The sequence below is a fragment of the Chenopodium quinoa genome, unplaced genomic scaffold (genome assembly GCF_001683475.1).
Source record: "Chenopodium quinoa cultivar QQ74 unplaced genomic scaffold, ASM168347v1, whole genome shotgun sequence".
NCBI classification, from domain to species: domain Eukaryota; kingdom Viridiplantae; phylum Streptophyta; class Magnoliopsida; order Caryophyllales; family Amaranthaceae; genus Chenopodium; species Chenopodium quinoa.
Window position 1 is genome coordinate 1,546,917 of NW_018743858.1, and position 7,012 is coordinate 1,553,928.

Genomic DNA, 7,012 nt, shown 5'->3' on the forward strand with positions numbered 1-7,012 from the left:
AGGACCGACCTGTTTATTCTCCGGATGCTCGTTTGGACGGCTACATGCTTAGGGTAGGGCAACTACCAAGCACACAATCGTCCAGGGGCAGGTGAAGCTCATACATCCGGCATACTGCATGCACACTAGGGATGCAAAAACTGAATTTACAAAAAATTGAAGCAAAACTGCGAAAATTGAAAGACATCAGATAGAAATAAAGCCGAATCAGCTGGCAAATGTGTAAATTGGCTTATAGCCAAAAGAAATTGTTAGCCGGACCCATGTCCGGGAAAAAAAAAGATACGTTCAAATACACGGCACGTAGGCCGGAGAGTAAAATTAACAAGGTTCAAGATTGAGCCGGGTCATTGGCGGTTGCTTCAGAAGCAGGAGGGGCAAGGGTCTCTTCATCCTAGACCTCTTCATTCTCAGCTCGGGCTTCTTCATCCCCGTCTGCGCCCATTTCCGCCTGCATGGCCTCGATCTCCTTCTTGATCCAGTCTTCATATGATTCAGGCGCCGGCTGGCTCTCCTCCTTGGATAGAATGGCAAGATCTGCGTATTTATAGGCTAGTTCCCAAACGGCATATTTCGCCTCTGGATGTACAAGGGACCAAGCCATTTTCATGCGATTCTCACAGTCTTGCTCATTGTCCTCAATGAGCCGGCTCTGCTCAACTTGAAGGGTGGCTTCAAAGTTCTGGTTGGCAGAGGTTATCTCTTTTTTCAGACGGAGCTACTCTACTTGCAGCAGGGAGTTTTCCTTCTTGATGTCCTCCAACAGCTTGAGGGACTTCTCTGTTTTCTTCGCCTCCTCCTCTGCATTGTCAAGTGCCGACTGAAGGTTGAAGATTTTGGTCTTGGCATCATCAAGGGACCTTTGAAGCTGTTTGATGGAGTCCGCCTGTTGCATGATTAGACCTTTAGTTTCTAAATCATGCACTATCATGGAATATTGGGCAACGTTATGGGCCTCAGACGCCTCTCGTTTTGCCCGTCTTACCTCCTCTTGCTTCTTAGCATAATCCTTCTTCAGCCCTTCCATGCGCAGAATGGCCTGCAAAAACACAGCCGGTGCTAGAGGACCAGATAGCATACTATGTTTATAAAACAAGTGAATCTTCAAGAACGCACCTCAACCAGGCTAACCATGACCCGATCAGCGTCGAAGGTGTTGATCCTCGGGATCACCTCCTTCTCCTCTCTTGGAATGGCCTTCAGCATGGCCCGGGTGTACTGTTATACATCCTTCTAGCGAGGGGAGAGATCTGCACTAGAAAGAGACGGTGAGAAAGGTACCTACGCCCCTCCTATAGATTGCCGGTTGCCAGAAGAGTCTTCCGGCTGGAGTTGGGAGTGTGACTTGACCCGCATGGGTTTGCCAAGTAAAGAGGGGTTGCAGGGATCAATTGTACCTTGGAAGTATGTTTGAGGGCCTCGATTTCCCTCAACCGGCACAGAAGGGCCTAAAGTCCTAGGCGGCGCAATATCCTTCGATGCCTATAGAACATCCAACCTCCCGAAGGTGAGGTCAAACCCTAGGCCAGAGTTTTTTATGCTCTTGCCCCAAACTATTATACGGCCTGGGATCGCCTGAGCAGAGCCCTTCTAGGCTTTTTTTGGAAATGGTGCCCTCGTCACCCGGCCGAGACCGGATCATCTTGGTTAGAAAGCGAGGCGCCTTGCTCCCATCCTAAGTCAAAAAGCAAGCATAATGGTCAGCTGGTATATACTTGCAAAAACTACAAAGGACTAAGGGACAGGCGTGTATACCTTGTTTTTTTCCGCCTCGCAGCTTTCTTCTTCTTCTTCTTCGCATTCTCCTTTCGGATTGCAGCGGCTAATTTAGCAGGAGTCTTGTGTGGAGGCAACATTGTTAAGGCGTTTGCTGCAAAAAAGAAACCGTCTGATTAGGTGAATACAAGAAAAATTTCGTTAAGTATGAAATAGCCAAAGCGGCATAATAATGCCAGGTGCTCCTGCAACCTACGTTTCTTAAATTGGGTGCTTAACCCACAGGCGGATAAGAATGCCTCATCTCGTAGAAACTCGTGTTTGGTTACCCAATTCTTGGGCACGCTTATTAGCTCACCGGTTGAGAGGGCGGTGGTAGTAAGTTCAAAGAACCCCGCCTCTATGATTCTCTTATAGTCCTCATCCGGGACCTGGGGCATCTTGCATTTCTGCTCAAGCAGCTCAGGCTTCCGGTTGTTGGTCCTAAGATCACGGTTCTCTTATTTTGTGGGGGCTAAAACGAGATAAAAGCGGTTCTTCCAGTCTGACCACTTAGACGGTTTATCCAATGTCATCAAATACTTGGGATAAGTGGTCAGAGTATACTAAGCCCTCCACCCGCCTGGGCTCCGGCTTAAATAGTCCATGTGAGCGAAGGCCTCCCAGCCGGGGTTTAGGCCCTGCATCTCGCAGGTGGCGATGTAGCCCAATATGTTAACCCAAGAGTTGGGGGTTAACTACCACACGCCCAGGCCGTATCCTCTTAAGATGGCCTTTATGGTATTATGTAGGGGGAAGCGGAGGCCGGCTAGAAAGGCTGCCTCATAACAGCCAAAGTACCCATTCGCATTGCGCTAGTTGTCTTCCCAGGCAATTGTCCCCATCTCAGACGGGACCCGGATGGTGTACCCCTCTCCTAGAGGCCGCATGAACAAAGTTTTCCAAGTTCCTCTCCATGCTAGCCCGGTCTTTAGCTGAGACCTGGATCAGGAGGGGGTCACCCTTATTGTTCCAAGTGGGTCTCTCCTCCTCCTCGCTATCTACAACCGGTGTAAGATAGTTGCTGCTGCTGCTTTGCCCGGAGTTCGACCTAGAGGCGGTTTCCCCGCTGCTCTCATCGCTAGAGGATTCTCTCTCCTCAGCTCTTGAGATGGAGGCGGCTTCCTCACCGCCTCCAATATCGGACCCCAGGATTCCATTTCTAGGGGTGTTAGGGGCACCTCCGAGGGATTCCCTTGTCATCTCAGCCTGGTTCGTCTCAGGCGGCAACTCTTTGGAGCTTTCTCCTTTATACTCTGGATCTACAACCGTCTTTTTAATACGAGCCATTGTGCCCGGCACTGACATAGTGACGGTCGGATTGGGAGATGAACAGGGGGAATCCCAGTACCTAGAGGCGGCTCCCCCAATCTTAGACTCAGCCGTACCAGGGGACCGGTTGACCTCTAAATCGTGGTGTGTCGGGTGTGTGGTTGGTGAGTCCATTTACTTTTAAAACCAAAGAAAGAAAAAAGAGAAAAAGACAAGCAAAAATACATGAAAGAGGTTAAGGGGGTAGAGACGGTACCTCAAAAGTGAGCTGAAAAAGTAAAAAGTGTTGACCGGCTGATAAAGCAGGCAGAATTCAGTGGATGGCTTGCAAGAGGCACAGGCGTTTAACCGTATGTACCCTCTGAGAAAAGCGAGTATTTTAAAGCCAGAACTAGTTGGTGCACAAACGGTAAATCTGTATGTGCCTCTGGAAATAACGGTGATTGCTCACAAACCCCTCAAGAGGTGTTGACCAGCTATCTCAGACGGAAACCGAATGAGTAGGGAAAAGGCAGACGGTTGTATAAGCAATAGCAGCCGGTCTTTCTCTCGAAAATTTTCTCAAATTTACAAAAGTGTGAAATGAGAGGAGGGGGGTTTCTATTTATAAAGAAACTCAAAAGGCGAACCATCGCCTCCTCATTTTAAATTCGAATTCAAAAAAAAAGGGAGGCCAAACGCCGCCCTCTTAGAGCATGACACCTGTCACAGGTGCCACGTGGCAAGCCACGTCACACCTGTGAGGGGAAAATGTTTAGGGTAAAAATACCCCCTCTACATGGTCCAATCAGGTGCTGACACGTGTCAACAACAGAGGGGTCCTAATAGGACCAATCCCCTGATGACATGTGGCACTCTGGCCCATGAAAGTAGAACTAATCTCCTTCCACTATAAATAGAGGAAAGTCCTCATTTATTGCACATTCATGCACCTTCATAAATACATATATAAATACCGAGCAATATTAATTGCAGAATCTCCCGGAATCCGAGAGACCGTTTACTTTTCTGCACGTTTACTCACTCAGACGTATTCTAACTTGACCGTCGGAAGCGGAACTCCAACCAACCGGAGTCTCCGTGCTTTTGCAGGTACAGGTGGTCGGCTACCAATTTTGGTTTTGTAACTCTCCTACAGGACACATTAGAAAACCCAGAAACATGAACAGTTGTTGCATACATGAGTGGTTGCACCCATACCAACAATCATCATTCAAAGAGACAGCAGCCATGTGCAATTCTTGGATCATACCAATATGCAAATCAGAAATCATGGCAACAATCTCATTTTCAACTTCCTCAACAACATTAGCAGCAATCACTTTTTCATCCTTTTTCTTCTGATTTTGGTTTTGATCTTTCTTGGCAGGATTTTTGCAAAAATGTTTCATATGGCTTTTCTTCCCACACTTAAAGCACTCAACATTAGACAAATCCTTCTTTCCCTTTTTATTCGAGTTAGAAGTATTGTTTAAGGTTTCATTGTTGGAGTTGTCATTAGCCTTTCTCTTTTTACCCTTTTTATTCTTCCGACTAAATAATTTACTTTAGAACCAGAAGCAACATTCAAATCCTTCTCACAATTTTGAGTTTCCTATCTAATTCGCAAGTGTTTTTGAATCTGTTTTAAAGTAAATTCTTCAGAAGTATGGAGCAACTTCTTCCTGTAATCATTCCAGGAAGATGGTAATTTGGCTATGATTCCTCCCACAATTAACTTTTCAGGAATGGTTATGTTCAGGTCTTTAAACTTTGAAATCAAAATCAGAAATTCCAATTTCTTGAAAAGAAATCTAACGAACTAAAAAAAATAAATAGGACGAGTTTACTTTATCCTTAGGATAATATTAGCCCTCCCATATAATGTTGTTGGGAACAATTATGCTAATTTACCCTTAGGATTCTCCTATTACTTAGAATGAAAATACAACATAATTTTGCATTCTCCATGGACATGAAATTTTGTGGAAACGTAGAATGAAAAAGAAAAAGATAAATACTGAAATCTTAACACTGCCAAAAAGATATATTTATAGAGATTAATATGACATTTATTTATTTATCCCAAAAAAATGTCATATAATCTTATCCGGAATTATCAATTTAATTAATTAAAAAATAAAGATTAAATTAATATAACCGGCAATGTTAAATCTGCTTAATTAACCGCGCGCGTGCCACTTGCCTCAGTACTAAGTACTAGTCTATGATTAGTAAATATTTTGATAAATATACTACTAATCATCCACTAACAAAGCCATAACCAAAGTCCAATCAAATAGGCCTAAAACAAATCAATTATACATAGCACACTCAAGTTAATAAAGACATCCAATATATCTTAATCTTTCTATATGTAGGAGAAAGTTTCCACTTTAAAACTCATATATTGAAGACTATACATAACAGAACATGTAAAACTTGCAAAGTACTCCCTCATCCGGTCATTGTTGGTCATTTATCCGGTGGTAATATGCTACCCTAGATAAACTCCCTATTTTTTTTAATCAGAGTATCTAATCACAACTGGACAAACCAATGGGAGTACACCTTGGTAAACAAAAAGCCATCATTACATTTCACAATACCTGGAGCACGGGAAAGCTATCAGCCTTTACAACAAAGCTTCCTAGAGAAGCTTTCTTCACTTTTATATTCTCTGGAAAAAAAAACAAAAAACAGAGCACCCCCCCCCCAAAAAAAAAAAACATTCGAAGCTTTTCTATTTGAAGAAGATCAAGCAATTTAATGTCATGGACTGTAGGACCATTTGAGAGCCCAACCGCAAAAGCACGAAGGCTGTGCTCTTCAGAAGGTATATTCATCTTCTTGTACTTTGTTTGTCTTGTTTTATTTAATGGCAAAGAAGGAGCTTATTATATTACAAGCAATCTCTATGCGGTCCTTGCTTTACGACTTAAGGTCTTTGTCTCTAGCACGCGACTCTAATAGAAACAAATAGTAAGTTCTCTACTCTATTTGCTAGCATGTGTGGGTTGAATTAAATTTTGAAAATTTTGCTTTGTTTGTGTGAATCTAACTCAGATTTTGTGTAAAGGACCTTGTGAAAGGGTAAATTACATAGTTGATGATCTTTTTTTTTTTGTTGGTTTTTGTTATTAAGGTTTTGAAATTTAGAATTACACTTAGGGTTTTAGCAAAAGGGTGGGGCCTTTGATTGTGGGTTGGAAAGTGAGTATGCCCTTAGTTGATTATACCTTGACTTGTGTCCTTGACCTAGGTATGGAAGCACTGGCTGACTCACACCCCCTTTGGAGCCAGCATGATCTCCTTGTCACCCACCTCTTTCCCAAGCTTGACTACGGAGGAAGACTTGCTGTGTAGCGCACCTGCGTCAAGTGGAAGCTGTCGTGGCGTCTCCGCAACTTTGCACTAGGGCTTCTGTCAACGAGTGGATCCTCCACGACCTTGTCTACAACGATGGTCGTGACTTTCACGCCTGGATCAACAAGGACATGACTGTCTATTTTGATAGTTTCCCCCTGTTGTTCAAGGAAGAGTAGGGTGTTTGTAGGTGGGGGGGGGGGATAAGTGAGTAGCTAGTTGTTTTTGGAGTTCCACTACTCTTTTTGTAAAGTTTTTAAAGTTGTTTTAATGATATGGGTTTTTAGATTATTGTCATGGTATGGTAGCATTAGAGTGACAAATTTGGTATAGGTTTTTGTACTTTGTCACTATGACAAGATAAAGTTGTATCACCTAATCAAAAGTAATTCCTAAAACCACTAACTAAAAATAGATAGGGAAATAGGGTCGAATCCACGGGGAAACAATGTTCTTTTATTTTTAATAAATTATTATAATCTAAATTATCAAGTAACAAATATGATTTTATGTAAATTAATCAAAGAGAACTAATTAAGCAAATCAAATAAAACTAAGAGAATATTAAATAAATAAAAGCCTAGGGCATAGGTTCACCAATAAATAATATTCCGGGATGGAAGACGACAATCAATTATCA

General features: G+C 42.9%; 1 long non-coding RNA gene across 1 annotated transcript; it reads left to right on the forward strand.

Annotated features, from left to right (window-relative positions):
• Positions 1-5,378: 5,378 nt before the first annotated feature.
• LOC110686381 lies at positions 5,379-6,669 on the forward strand. Its single transcript, XR_002504182.1, has 2 exons — positions 5,379-5,842; positions 6,269-6,669. It is a non-coding gene; the product is annotated as an uncharacterized LOC110686381 (long non-coding RNA).
• Positions 6,670-7,012: the final 343 nt, after the last annotated feature.